Genomic DNA, 16,005 nt, shown 5'->3' with positions numbered 1-16,005 from the left:
ATGTTGTTGTTGTTGGTTTTGTGCTATATAGTCAGGGGTTGGGTATTGGATGCATGTGTACATAAGAGTGAGGGGGGATTCTAGGAGGAGAATGGGGATCTCCCAGCATTAAATCTCTGAATCGATAGAGGCTGCAGATTTTCCTCCATCTCCACTTGCTGTCGGCGCTGTGGAGTCTCCTAATGTTCCTGTTTCTAAGGAATTTCGCGGTGCTGGCTGCATCGGAAGCTGCTGGTACATGAAGACGCGGAGCGCTGCGCTGCGCCGAGAGCTCTCCAGTGCGCTGTTGCTGAGCGCATTGATCCGGGAGCTGTCCAGCTGAGCGGTGCTGAAGGCGTCAGTCTATAGAGCTCCCTGCTTATACCATCCAAGAAACTGCAAGACGAAGGGAAGACTGGAGATAAGAAGCATAGGGAGCAGTGATCCAGATGAAGGCTACTCATCATCCTCTACCTCTTCCACCAGCTTTATCTTCCCGCCTTGTATTTGAATGACTTATGCCTGATGCTGGAGGTTGCTTTATTTAGATCCTCTCCTCCTCCCACCTCTTTTCTTCTCTATTTAAGACTCTGGTCCTCGAAGATGCTGAGCGTGTGTGTGTATATATATATATATATATATATATATATATGTGTGTGTGTATGTATGTATGTCTATGTATATTGTGTGTGTGTGTGTGTATATATTTTCCCCTACTTACCTGCTCTTGGTCTTAGGAGTAGTTCCTTACTCTTGCAGACTTACTGTAGTGTTAGATATTGGGTGTTAGTTTGTAGAAATCCAGTTGTTTAGACTTGTAAGGATCCCCCAAATACAATAACATCCCCCTGGAACTCAAAGGCAATTGCAATAAGAGAAAATCAGAATTGTACAAACCTCCATTCGAGCTCCTGCGGCTTCTATTGCCAGAAATCAGTAATCAGATGAAGCAGCAGCTGGCGTCATTAACCCTCTCAGCGCTGCGGCTTCTCTCCAGCTGCAGGATCCCCCCTGGATGCCATTGCAATGCTTTACTATAGCTTCAGACACATAGATTTTTCTGTCCATCCTTCGTGTCTGCTGGTTGGAAAGGGTTAAGGACAGCAGACAGAACCTTTAAGAACACCGGGTTCCTAGATGATCCTGTTGTCAGGATGGAGACAGAGGTGAGAGGAGCTGGCAGCGCTGCAGACAGGGAGCGGAACGCATGGTGGAGAGGAATTTTCTGCAAGAAAAACACCCACTGATGTCATTCTGAACATTGCTGAGATTCCAGGCTGCGTGGTCGTATTTACAAACGGATCACAGTCAGCAACAGCAGAAGCGGCGGCAACAGCACGTGTAGTGAATGACTGCAGCCCCAAACAGGGGGAGAGGGATATCTTGGGAGGGGGTGTTCTTTATAGGGTGTATTTACACATTTATATAAATGAATGCACAGAGCACCTACACATATATACACTGAGGTTGACTTTACATCAATAACCACATCATCTAGCGGAGCTGCAACTTGCTCCTTGGCACCAGGAAGGTTAACCCAATGATTTGAAGCACAGATCCCCCCCCCCTTGATTTCTTCCTGCCTTTAAGGGGTTAACCACAGCTATTCTCAATGAGACAGCAGCACAGACACACACGAGTTCTCCTGCCCGGGATCCTATTAAATAATTGAATGGTGGCAGCAGTAATGTTGGTGAAAACAGCACGGATTTCCAAGTCGTGACTGTATAAGTGAGTAATGCCAGCTGCTTGCGTCACTGCTCCAGTCACAGTTCACCTAGAGTGAGCTAGAATCGTGACTTACTCGATATCCAATGAGAGATGGAAGTTGGAGGGGGTGGGGGGGGGGGTCTCAGTCAAAGGTATCACACAACAGCACCCAATAAGATATGATCCAAGGAGGGGGGCACAGCACTGGGATATAATACAAGAGATCCAATAAGACAAGATCCAAGGTGGTCCCTTCCTCCAAGCAGGGCAGAGGAGGGGTTAAGGAATCTAGAAGATCGTGACCCTCCCACTCAGTACAGTAACTTATATACACACCTGGCTGGGACAAGAGGGATTGTGGATTGTTCATGGCATCTAAAGAAAGGAGAAGTCCAGATGTGAGGAGGAGCCCTACACCTGTCAAGTAAGTGCTGCTGAACGCCATGATGACCCTGGGGAGAGTTGTTCTCTGTGTTGTATCTATAGGTACTATTTTAATAGCATTAATGGATCATATATATATATATATATATATATATATATATATATATATATATATATATATATATATATATATATATATATATATATATATATTTTTTTTTTTTTTTTTTTTTTATTTTATTTTTTTAAAATTTATTTATGAAAGGGATACAATGTTGCAATGATAATAGGAGCAGATGCAGCCTCATTGATGTTACAGATAATTGCTCATAAGTGATGGTGAATGTACAGAAAGGGTTAAGGATATCTTTGTGAGGATGGGGTGGGGGACAGTTGCTGTTGTTGTTTTTCCCTCTGGGGATTCCATGCAGTTGATGTATACACGTGTTAGACTTAATAAGGGCAACAGTTAAGTAATGATGTCCTTATGTGAGGAATAGAAAGAGTTAAGGATAGACACTTAAGGGAATATCAAACATACACTCCAGAGAAGAATGCTATAAGACCCTTCGGACAACCCTTTTTATAAAGGGGCGCTCTTACTCCTTATCTAGAAAAGGTTGGTCTTCGTATTATTTAGGGTGTATAAAGGGGGCGCTCTTCACCTCTGAGTCTACACAGGTAAGCTCTTATATTGGGTCTAAAAATGGGTGCAGCTGCTTCTACTGGGTGTATAAAGGGGTGCTATTCTGGGTATATACAGGGGTGCTGTTCCTATGGGTATATAGAGGGGTGGTGTTCCTCTGGGTGTATATAGGGGTGCATCTGCTCTTAAAGCTTTAAAGGGGTGCACTTACTCTTCCTCTGGATCTATAAAAAGATGTTCTTGCTTCTTCTCTGGGTCTATAAAGGGGGTGCTCTTCTTCTTCTTTCTCCTCCTCCTGGCAGTATAAAGGGGCACTCCACCCTCCCTTTCACTATCGCTTCTCCTGTGGAGGATTTGTGGAATAATTAGAAAATGGAAATGTTTTCTCTCTACTCCTTTCGAAGAGAAAATGGGATGTGAGGCTGCTCTCCATTGGTGGATGATGATTTTAGTGGCAGCCAATGGGCAGGCCGGCTGCTGTGTATTTATTTAGCGCTCAGGGGGAGAGTTCCCTCTTTACGCAGCGCCTCTGCTCAGCGCTGGCAGCTCCTCCCGGCTCCTGCTCCTTCTCCTCCGCTCTGTACAGAGGGGCGAGCGGGGAGCTGTCCGCGGACTGTGGTGCTGAAGTGCCCGGCGCGCCTGGATCCTAGCGAAGGCGGAGGAAGGATTGATAGGGAAGGGGTGGATGAAGGAGAGGCAGGGGTTGCAGGGGGCTCGGAGGACCGGAGCTGCTGGAAGCGGAGCTGGATCAGGTCCTTCTCGAATCTTTTTGCGGTCTGGGCTTGCTGTATGTCAATACGTAGCCGGGAAGCCCTTACCCCAAAAAGCATTTGCGGAGGGCGCATTCACCGGCAGCAGCGAAGAGACCACAGTGACCTCCTAATCTCAGAGCTACACCTACGGCGACCTCTGAGTGATAACTGCCCGTGCTGAGCCCCCTCCCCAACTACATGTATGTACCCCCAACACTTCTTCTCCAAGACCACCAACCGCCCAATACTTCGCCGAGACCCCCCCAACTTTTCTCCAAGACCACCCCAACTTTTCTCCAAGACCACCCTCAACCTAACACAAGACTTCTCCATGATTTCCACCCCTAACCAAACACTTCTCCAAGACCACCCTCCATTCAAAACATCTCCAAGACCACCATCTCCAACACAATAATTCTTCTTCAAGACCATTACCGTCAGTGCCGTCTCCAAGACCGACTCAATACTTCTACTAAACCCCCTGGCTTCTGCAAAAGTTTGCACAACAAACCTCTACACCCCAGGACACCCTCCAAAGTTACACCCACCATATGTCCTCCCTACCCCCTCCCCTACGCACAGAGGTTGTCACAGGTTCCTACAAACCATAGTGACTTTTCTAACTTTCCTGGGGTTGGTGGTGGGGGCTTAATAAAGCAGTAACCATTTGTGTGCTGAGCCCCCTCCATGCCAAGTAAAAGTTTAGCACAACGTTTAAGTCCCTCAGCCCCCCCCCCCCCCCCCCCGAGCCTGGAAATCATAGAGCTTCCTCCAGCCCGGCTTCATTCATCTACTCGGCGCGCACGGAGCAGAGATGGGGAGAGGAGGGGGCTGCTTCTGTTGCGCTTTGCCATGAGTGGAGGGTCAAGAACACGATTGAGTAACCTGATGATAAAAGACCACACTGGGGGGAAATGAAAAATGAGTCTGTGGCTTCAGCAAGTCAATCAGTAGCACGAGGATAGAGCTCAGAAAAGCGTCGGGAGCTTAATAGTGTCTCCCCTGCCATCTTAATGAGGAAATACACGGTTAACTCTGCTACATTGACATATTAGGAATCAATCAATAAACTGACAGATGTAAGGGGGTGATCAGTAAATGTGGAGGAGCAGCAGTCTGACAGCAGATATTCCCAAATATATATATATATATATATATATATATATATATATATATATATATATATATAAACTCCTATTTCCAGTATTAAGACTGAGCCCGGCGCCCCTTCCTCCTTATACAATACAGATTATTAGCAATGTCAATTCCCATAATTATAATGTTGACCCTAACCCGCTTTAATTGTAGGACATACCCCTCCCTCTATACAATGAATTGCAATCTATATATCTGGAAGAGATCAGGGTTACAGCCAGCACCTCCAATCCAAGGCAGGCAAATACTCCTAATTTGAGATGATTTGGGGTTCACCTCCCCCTAGTATATAGACCCTCTGCCCAAAGATTATAGATCCCAGTATACAAGATGCGGCAGTTATGACTTTACTGTATTCTCTACACTGCACAGGAGTCCTGTACCGTCCTACTTAAACTTATCGATTCTCTAAAGACAAAACTCCTATTTGGGAAAGAACTGTACCTTTAAATAGAGGAAAAGAGGCATTAACAAATGTAAATTAAAACTGAGAAAAAGCAAACATATCACTCAAGTTGAGATCACGTAAAATGAAGACGCAGCTTGGAAGGGGATTTGATTATTTCAAGCAATAATCCGAGGATATTGTAAATGCTATTTCGGGTATTAGTAATAATTTGGGAGTAGTCATTATCCTCGGTAGCCATTTCAGTGTTTTAAAGGGACAGAGAGAAGGGATTCCTTAAACCTTCCTCGCAGGACCTGTAAAGTTACTGCTGCAACTGGAAGTCACGACTCACCTCCACAGCTCCTGGTTAGATGTCTATAAGATGAGGATGGTAACTGAAGTATTACTAAAGAGTTGGAGGAACTGCTAGCCTCATACTTGTGCTTCATAAGACATAGCAGCCCCATAATGTTCCCTTTAACGTCCTTGCAAGTCTATGAAGTGGAAGTTGAGCATTGCACATTATTTGTATGTCCAAGGGTCTGCCGTGCCCCCATACAAGGATCCATAGATCCATGAAATGTCTCTAACTTTTTAAGGGGATTCCCTTTGTCTGGAAGCTTTTAGTTTGCAGCTATATAGGAAGTTGGTTATTTGCAGACATAAGGGAGAGGGGACCTTGTACATAGACCTAAGAATGTCCCCAGGTCTCTGCTATGGCCACTTGTCAGTTTGGGCTATAGATTTGGTCATCGTCTTTAGTGAAAAGATCGGAGATAAAGTCTTATAGCGTGGACATCCGTCTACACACTGTATAATGTATCAGCTACATGCTACGTCATACTATGACATAAGCAGTAGTCTGTTATATACGGTATTTTTATAGTCTGTTTTATATATATATATATATATATAAAACAATTTGTATGTATATATATTTGTATGTATATATATATGTCTATTGTATATTTATATCATAGTGGCAGAATAGAAAGGTGGGGTCCATTAGTATTATTACCTCCATCGTCTATGATCATGTATCTAGTCCCTTGTCCTTCTTATCCTTGCTGTCGATAGACAATACAATTATGTTAATGTTCTGAAGACCTCTCACCTATCCTCCCATATGATGTCTCTTTATATTACTGTTTATATATATGAGGCCATAGGATACAATAACCTATACTTGATGTATAAAGGAGGAATAAATGTCATTAGTCAAAGCATTTGGATAGACAGTAAGAAGCAAAGTAAGACCCATAATATAAGCAATGAAGGGTCGTGTTAAAGCAGACAACCTAGAAGTGACCAGCCCTAATGGGTCATCATCATGATGACCCATTAGTGCTGGTCACTTCTAGGTTGTCTGCTTTAACATGACCCTTCATTTCTTATATTATGTCTTACTTTGCTTCTTACTGTCTGTCCAAATACATACTGTGACCCTAAAAGCAGAACTAGGTCATTTTGAAGGACAGCTGCATGTTCCCATTGTGCTCAGGGTGTATCATGGCCTTTGTCTTCTTGTTGTTTTAGGAACAAGATATACCTGATGACCATCTCCAGGGACCCTGCTGTGGACACCTGCCATGTACAGGTGAGGTGGTTATATAGAGATAGACTGCAAGGAACCCCTAGTGCTAAAGAAGATTTACATTTGCATGGTAGTGTTATGCATGTGGAAATAAAGAGGTGACATTTGGAATATATAGGAAGTTTTTATGTATCCAGGTCTATAGATAATGTTAAAAGAACATAGGTGACTGCTAATCATTGTATACTGGGTCTGTAAATGCTAATTGTGTACAACCAGCATACAAGTAATGAATGAAGTAGCTGTATGACAAACTACAAATATTATATACCAGCCCCTGCTATGTGTACAGGGATGATAGAAATACATATGTCCTGTGAGTATAGAATCTATAGAATATTGGGCATTGAGATACAGTCCTATGTATAGTGGACTTAATATATTACAAGTCTTGTCCATAGACCCCATCTGAATACAAGTGTGATAGTATGCACCCAAATCTAGAGATAGATAAATAGATGGATATATATATATATATATATATATATATGAGATAGATAGATATGAGATAGATATCATTATACACTCGATTACAGATTTATAATAATATAATATTAGGGAATTGTGGACCTTTGCTTTAATGGCAAGTTACATCCAATATGAATATTTTTGGGGTAGGTATGAGCTGGAAGATAATCAAATATTACTCAGAACTGCTCCCCTGATCTTGTCTTGTGATGGTTCACTGACTATCTGGAGACTTTTCTTGATTTTTGTTATTTTGATGCTTTACTTATATATAGGGCGGTCTGGGAGATTCCCTGATTTATTTTCCTGAGAAATAGGATGGGGGTGGGGGGTTGTCATCAATAAAAACTGTGAAAGCTGGAATATGACTGTAAAGTAATTATGAATTTTGGGTGTAATTGACCTTTAAACACATTTCTGACAAACGCTCATATTACACTCTCTCCCTACTCTCAGGACCGTCACACAAGCGCCATATTCCCTGTTAAACCCTGGGCAGGACATGAGTACAGAGAGCATAGGTCCGCGTCCAGCTCTTTTATGGCCACTGTAGCAGGTAAGTACTGAAGCTCTTGTTTTGGGACATGCCCTTAAAGGGACACTAAAACTGGCCATATACGTTAAATATTTTCTGGCAGACCCAGCCAAGTTGGGGGGCATCTGTTGACAATGTAATATCTATAGTCATCCCTCATATCTGCATTTTCTGTGCAGTTAAATACAATCTTTTGTTCTTTGTTATCAGCCATTTGAGGCTCGGGTGAGGCTGTGACTGTTTAGTTATATATATATATATATATATATATATATATATATCAAAGTTTAAAAAACTCCCTGCCCCTGACAGGGTTCCTTTCCCTGTTATTTCACACCGAAAAGCCACCTCTGTAAATTGGAAACTGAGGACATGCATGGAAGAAATATACCAGACAGAGTTGTTGGTAAAGATCCTCCCTCAGTGAAGTAGGAAGCACAACTAAACTTTTATTGAACAAAGAGTTACAAAAAATCTTCTCTGTAGGAAGGTGGGACGTGCTTAAGCCCTATTGGCTCTATTCAGCTGTGAGTTCATCTGTACACTCCTCTTGCATTCCAGGGGCGGTGTCTTCCATAGGCGTGTTCCTTATGCAGACTCCATCTTGTTACATACACACTACTTTATGTCACATATTTGCAGTGCTGACAACCTCCAGATTTTGTTTTAATATGTGGTGACATGTAGTGTACTGTTATGTATCAATTTACCTGGTCCTGTATGTAATAGGTCGCCGCTTCATTCCGGACCGCCGCTGGGTCACGTGATCCTCACTGACTCTCCGAATCCTACAGCGTGTGCTCTAAAAACCAGAGGTCTGTATTTCAGTACAAGTTACAGTACAAGAGCCTCGACTTGCATTGAGATACTGACCCCCGGTTTCTAGAGCAGACGCTTTAGGATTCAGGGAGTCAAAATAAACATCACGTGACCCCTGGGCGGCCAGGAATGAAGCGGCTACCTGTAAAATACAGCACCAGGTACATTGATACACTACATATTAAACCGGGGGTGGTGAAAAAAGATACACCGGAGTGCTTCTTTAACGTCCATATGTGTGACTGATATCAGCCGCTCCTCTTATAATCTCCACGGCCACTTTCTGCCACGTTGTCATAGCTCCGCCGCTATTACTAACCTTACTGAATGTCCTTTTTGGGTAAATCCAGTATTATAAAAGGGACAGTACTTTATTACCCTAATAAAAAATGTTCACCATAATTTGACGTTATAGGGCTGCTTTATTATATGTGCTATATACAGTTCACGTTGGAGTAAAGCGTAGTACTCAAGAATAAATGTTCTTCTAAATTCTTTCCATTAGGTTATGGTTGCGCCCAGTTAAATGGCAGTAAAATGTCTACTAAACTGTAACTAATAATTCATATTATTATTATTATTTTATTTTAATTATGATTATTTTATTATTATTCTATAGTTTGGTTATATACATTATTAAATAAATAGAAGCAGCATAAATGCAAACCGACAAAAATAAATAATTACAGATATAGCAGAGTTGAGGTTGTCATCTATCACCTGGGCTGAAGCGAGGAGTAGGTGAAGTAGGCAGCAGCCTAGAGAACCTTTGAGCAGAGGGGAGTTAATCATTTGTGAATTTAGGATTATAAAACATACACAGACAAAGAGGGGTCACAACTATAACCCTGTACCTACTGCATATGAACGTTACTTGCTCAGATGAGCCAAAACACGCATGGTACCTGGTGAATTGGGGCTGATCGCTCTGGGCTGAATGATTGTCCATTTGGCAGCTATCATGCTGAGCTTCAGGGGTCAAGGGTTGGCGGGGCACATTCTAAACCTCTGTCTTGGATACCAAGAGAGTTTGTCTTGCCCCTGTCTGATACAATGCAGAAAAATGTATTTTCTGCATTGTGACTCCGCTTATCAAATTGTAATGTTCTACCTGTGATTTTACATAGGACCGCAGGTAAACCTACTTCCATCTTATCTTGTTTTATCTTTCCGTAAAACAGTTCCAATGAGTGGACTGACACCGGTTCTGCTACATCAAACGAATCCCTCTGATAACACCCTTCTGCTTAGAAGTATAATTAATATACACCCATATATATATATAGTATGTAAGAGGTAGAATAATCTATGGTGGCCTTGCAGTTCTATCATATATTATAGCGGGTTGTACTGAGATAGAGTTCTGAAATTGTGAGGTAGGTACCTGCGATGGTCTGGGGGTGCTGGCCATGGCCTGGGCATTATGTAGTAGAGTAGAGGGCAGATTTTAGTGTTTTGAGGGCTTCTCAATCTGCGTAACAGTCCTATGAAGGTCTCATCTTCACCCTGGGGGTGATTCTATGTCATGAACCTAGAATGGGGATGATGGGGATGAATGTCTGGAGGTAGGTGTCCATCATATAGCCTGTCTACCATTTCCCACCTGTATATACTGTGTATAGCATATGTCCATGTCCAGATATACATCCTGGTCCTGCCCTGTGTATGGAATAATAGTATAATATTCATATATAGGTTGTGTGACTGTGTGCAGTATATTGGTTGCTATAGGTAGTAGTTACACCTATAAAATCTATACCTGAACATGAAATATACCATGCTCCTGGTGGGACAGACTGATCCTTTTGTCCTTCTCCTCTACAGTAGATGGGCAGGGGAGTGGCAGGCCTCTCCTGGAGGTTGTGATGACGTGTCCCATTACCAGGAGAGGGGCACCATATTTTATTTTTGCCGTAGGAACATCATTACTGTCTATAAATTCTTGCCAGGACCCCATTATGTGTTTGTACATTACAAATCCTATAAACTATAAATCTAAGGCCTGCCGTATAGACAATGCTCAGTAGATATTTTGGTCTCGTTCTGTATGGGTTCGGTCCATCGTGAACTTTATTGGAATCTTAGTGTCTATATTCCCAGGATTGTGAATAATTGCCATAGCTCATATCCTGTAGGTAATTTGTCATGGACGATTCGTATGGGGTCTAGAAAGATTATAAAAGAAAACAACAAACTTTAGGTTTTGTCTTTTGAGCAATTATTTTTTTTTTTTTGTGCTACGTACCTAAATTATTTTTTTTCTTCTTGGATTTACGGCGCAGCACCAGACATTAACCCTTATTAGAGGCTCTCAGACTGCTTCTTGCATAGATCTAGATTTTCATAATTATTTTAAAAAACATTTTTGAGTTTTTTAATCATTGATATTATGTTGTTAAATGTATAAATGAGCTGATTTTTGGTTTATTCATTTACGGGTATGAAGTAAATCTTTATGATCAGTATATAGAATAAGCATTAGTTCTTGTTCCATTTTCCACCAATCTAAAACTGGGAGGTTTCCCATCCACACATATCATGTGATATTTCGTCTCTTTTTCAAGGAAAGTAATTGTATGATCCCTTAAGCTTATTCTCTCTGTTTGCAGCTATATCTCCAGTATAGTGGCATAGAGAGGGGGGCTATGGCCGAAGTGAAATTAAAGCAAACTTCCTGGTTCACCTTACCCCATTCCCTGTACCCCCATTCACACCAATCATGGGAACGGGCAGTGCAGCTAACCTCAGCACTCCATGGGCCTCATAGAAACTACAGGGGCTGCTTATATGTGTATATGCCCATCTTCCAATAGACTACTAAGTTTCATATGTACCAGGTGCAATGTTCTTAACTGGACATTGCAGTAAGGAAAGAGTTAAATCATCTTTCTCTTGAGGTTTCCACCTAGAAAAACTGTATTCATAATTTGCAAAACACATTTTTAATTCTAGTGCAGAAATAACGGAGCCCAGGTACTACCCCGAGTATTTATAGTATTCATGTGCTTCATAGGAATTGTAATATATGGCCAAAAATAAAGTAAATTCATATCATCTGTGTCCGTAACCCATTCTGTTTTGAGTGTACTATATGTCCAGGTCCTGCCTTATATATAGTGATTGTATTATGGCGTCGGGAAGAATCTTTCCTATGTAGTGGTTTCAATATACGGCTCAGACATATATTTGGTAGGCACATTATACACTTAGGCACTACTATATGCAGGGCCGCCATCAGGAATTTCAGGGCCCCATACAGCTAAATTTTCTGGGCCCCCCTACCGTGGCACCGCCTGTTAACGGTACTCCGTCCAGCACTATATCATGCTACCCAGGGCCACCATCAGGGGTGTGTTAGGGGTACTGATGTGAGGGCCCGGCCAAACCTAATTGAAAGGGGGGCCCGGCAACTGCCGCGACTTGCCTTTGGTAGAAAAAAAAACAGGCCCCTGCAATGGGGCCCGTTTTTTTCACCAAGGGAATGTCATGAGCTGCGGGGCCCCCCCTCTCGTGATGGGGGCCGTCAAACACCGCCTGCGCGACCGATCGCGCGCACCCGCAAACTCCCACGCGTGCGCACTCGCAAACTCCCGCGCGTGCGTCCGCGTCCGCGAGCGCGCACCCGCGACCGCCCGCCCGCGCACCGGCAACCGACTGGAACCACGCACCGAATTTTGAGGCAGATTTTGACCTGCCCACACTATCTTGCCGCGTTTTTTGTCCGCGGCGATTGAGGACAGCAGACAAAAAATGCAGCGAAAAATGCATTTTCTGCCTCCAAATGATTTCGATGGCAGGTCAGAGGCGGAACAGCGGAAAGAAAGGACGTGCTGCTTTTTCTTTTTTCCGCGACAGGCTCCTATTGATTTCAGATTAAATCAATGGGAGGCGGTTTTGGAAGTTGTTTGGTGCTGATTCTGACGCAGTGTCCGAGTCAATATCAAGGCCCAAAAACTCTGTGAACTGGGCCTTATTGTTAGGGCTTATTCAGACGAACGTGTAATACGTCCGTGCAACGCGCATGATTTTCACGCGCCTCGCACGGACCTATGTTACTCTATGGGGCCGTGCAGACTGTCAGTGATTTTCATGCAGCGTGTGTCTGCTGCGTAAAACTCACGACATGTCCGATATTTGTGCGTTGTCGGCCCATCACGCACCCATTGAGGTCAATGGGTGCGTGAAAATCACGCCCCGCACTTCCGCAGCCGTATAAACTATGAATGAAAACAGAAAAGCACCACGTGCTACAAACATACAAACAGAGTGTCATAATGATGGCGGCTGTGCGAAAATCACGCCGCCACGCATCATACGCTGCTGCCACACGGAGCTGTTATGGACCTTTTGCATGCGCAAAATACCACGTTTTTTGCACGCGCAAAAAGCACACGCTTGTGTAAATCCGGCCTTAGGGTAGGAACACACTAGGCATGAACGCTGCGGATTTTATGCAACACATTTTATTGCGGAAAATCCGCAGCGTATTACAGTCGCAGCAGAGTGGATGAGATTTGAACAAATCTCATCCACACGCTGCAAAAAAATTTGACCTGCAGTGTGCAGCATGTCAATTTATGCTGTGGGATCGCTGTTCCTCTGTTGCGGAAATGCTGCAGTTCTGCCGCAAAAATCACAAATGAGAAAAAAAAAGGTACTTTTTTTAATTGGCGGGCGCGGCGGTTCGACGAGAGGGGGGGCCCGCAGCTAACGACATTCTGTGGTGAAAAAAACGGGCCCCATTGCAGGGGCCCGTTTTTTTCTACAAAAGGAAAGTCGCGGCAGTTGCCGGGCCCCCCTTTCAATTAGGTTTGGCCGGGCCCCTCACACCAGTACCCCTAATACCCCCCTGATGGCGGCCCTGACTATATGTATAATCGTGAGTATATAATGAGATATAAATAAATATACAATTATGTTCTTTTCAATGAATATAAAAGATCAAGACACCAATCATATATGCAGAATATGTTGGATATCAAAATCCAATCTTCTATACAGTAAATATTATGGGAACCATGAGTTTGCCTTATATACTGTGAGTAACCTATATATACTAAGTCCCATATTCTATGCAGTGAGTGAGATGTGGACAGTGGGATGAGTACCGAGCTGTTCTACTCATAGTAAATACAAGATACACAATGACCATGACCCATATACTTTTCTTCTATACAGTAAATAAAATATGTGTCAAGATCTCTTCCTATATACAATGACTATAATATATGTATGAACCATGTCCAATGTACAGTTAATATATGTATACCGCCCCTCTCCCATATATAGTACATATGATAACTACCTATACCATATCTACATTGCATATATCCATAGAGCATATGCTGTAAGCAGTCAATATAGCATGTAGGGATATAGAATAAAATTAGATTTAGCATCTTCCATGGTTCTAATCTGTGTATAATACATTCAAGGGTGTATGTACCATAGGGTAGACCATGCAGCTGCTATGGGGTCCCTAGAGAAGTGGGGTCCATTTGTTGGTAACGTCCCTCTTGGTCTCCACAGGTGCTACAATGTTGGCAAATAAGTGGAAAATCTCATGAAAATGTGATGTGGGCGCCAGAACCTCATGTCGCAGGTGGGCAGGATTGGGGTGGTATCAAGCAGCTCTAAAAGGGGCCTAATATTTATCTTTGCTATTGCCTCCCCCCCCTGTCCATTATGATCGTCACTGAGTTCACTGCTCCTGATCTGCGTATGTAGTTAGTTCAGAGATCTCAAGATCTTCATCTTGTTATTGTCAGCAGTCTATTAGTAATCTTTATCCTAATCGACTGTATGGTATAGGGCTAATAATGTATTGTAATATAATAGGTGAAGGGGTCAGCGAATTGCCGCTATCCAGGTAATGTATGACAGGCTTATATGCTCCAGTCGAAAATCAAAATTACTATTTGCCCTTGGAGGTGCCGGGGTCACTGGCTACCCCTTTATGTCACTTTTTTGTGCCTGGTCAGTCAGTGGGACACTTTTAGGTAGTGCCCCCCCCCCCCCCCCCCGATATATCACATAATTACAGTTACTTGTCCATTTCTTTGTTAAAATATTCAGAAAACGTTTGCTCCTGATATCCTCTCGTCTTAATTGTACCTCTTAGGGCATGTGTGGCCCCTGAGGTGCTGCACCAATTAAGATTTCACTGCTTTGCCAGCCTAGTGAAGTAAGGGCCCATGGTAGCTAGAACTCTTATAGGGAATCCCTCCATTTTTTTGCAACCCGCAATATCACCATTAGTGAAACCGGTACAAATACATTGATTTCAACATTAATATAGTTATAGGTTTAGATCTCATATCTATCTATCTATCTATCTATCTATCTATCTATCTATCTATCTATCTATCTATCTATCTATCTATCTATCTATCTATCTATCTATCTATCTATCTATCTATCTATCTATCTATCTATCTATCTTCACACACAATTCCCCCCCCCCCCCCAACTACAAGAAATAGTCCAGACCTAATGGTCCTTAAATGATAATTCCACATCTGAAGCTTGCATAGCAATTCCATAATAATCCATTAGCTGCAAGTGCAATGTGAAGAATATACACAGTCATTTACGGCTGCCTATATTCTGAAAATGTGACTCAGCCTATAGTGTGGTCATGAATCTGCAGGACGACCGTGGGGAGGCTATAATTCGGCTGTCTGGCCTGTTCTATTTTTGGGTTGCTCTTGTAACAGAATAAAAGAGATTATGATATTAAAAACTATATCACAGAAAAGTTGTTTAAGGAATTTCCTAATATATTTTGTAAAGGTGGACCTACCCTTTAAATACAAGGATTAGTGAGCATGGTCATAACATCTGGAAAAAATAGAGAGTCAAAGACCACGCCGTCTAGATATTATAATGATAAATATGAATGTGAGTCAATGGGCACCAGATTTTGGAAAATAAATGGTTACCTAAAACCAGAGAGGGGGTTACTACTTTCCCTTATGTTTCGTACTGAAGCCAAAGAAGTGGTTTGTTTTTTTACTACTTTAGCCTCATGGTGTTTCAATTATGAAATTATAGTTCTTTTTTTTTTTTCCATTTTTTTAATAACATTTTTGCTTTTATTTTTTTTATCTTTCAAATTTAATTATATTTTTTTTTAATTTGTGCTGCACATGACACACGTTTTGCTATGGATAATTGTATCTTTTATTAGCAGTGTATTAATAGATATCGCTCCGTTCATTTCAAACGTATCTTTCGCCATTATTCTTGAGGGTCTTCTGTATGATGGCTGCTTGTCTATGCAGAAACACTCCACTTATCCAGCATTCTATAGTCTAGAACGGTCCTATTCATGCCAGATTAAAGGAATTCTACTGTTGTGATTTTATAAATATATAGCACACAAGAAAATGGCGACCGCACGATGCGAACACTAATGCCACCTAAGCCACTGAATATAAATAAATATGTATTCCTGCTAAATCTACTTACAATAGGGAGGTTGTTAGCGCGCATTTTGATCAAATTGTGTGAACCCACCTGCCACGACAAGCCGACATATATATATATATATTTTTTTTTTGTCTTTTCAAATAT

The 16,005-nt window shown here is 42.3% G+C and overlaps 1 long non-coding RNA gene across 1 annotated transcript in view; it reads right to left on the bottom strand.

The window, feature by feature from the left end:
• Positions 1 to 3,073, bottom strand: part of LOC142660951 (uncharacterized) — a 33,643-nt gene extending 30,570 nt beyond the window's left edge. Inside the window, exons 1-2 of the long non-coding RNA XR_012850591.1 lie at positions 2,931 to 3,073; positions 877 to 1,204 (exon numbers count right to left, since the gene is read on the bottom strand). This is a non-coding gene — a long non-coding RNA (uncharacterized LOC142660951). The remainder of the gene's footprint in view (positions 1 to 876; positions 1,205 to 2,930) is intronic.
• Between the last annotated feature and the right edge of the window lie 12,932 nt (positions 3,074 to 16,005).

The sequence above is a fragment of the Rhinoderma darwinii genome, chromosome 9 (genome assembly GCF_050947455.1).
Source record: "Rhinoderma darwinii isolate aRhiDar2 chromosome 9, aRhiDar2.hap1, whole genome shotgun sequence".
Taxonomy (NCBI): domain Eukaryota; kingdom Metazoa; phylum Chordata; class Amphibia; order Anura; family Rhinodermatidae; genus Rhinoderma; species Rhinoderma darwinii.
This window is presented reverse-complemented; position numbering and strand designations above follow the sequence as displayed.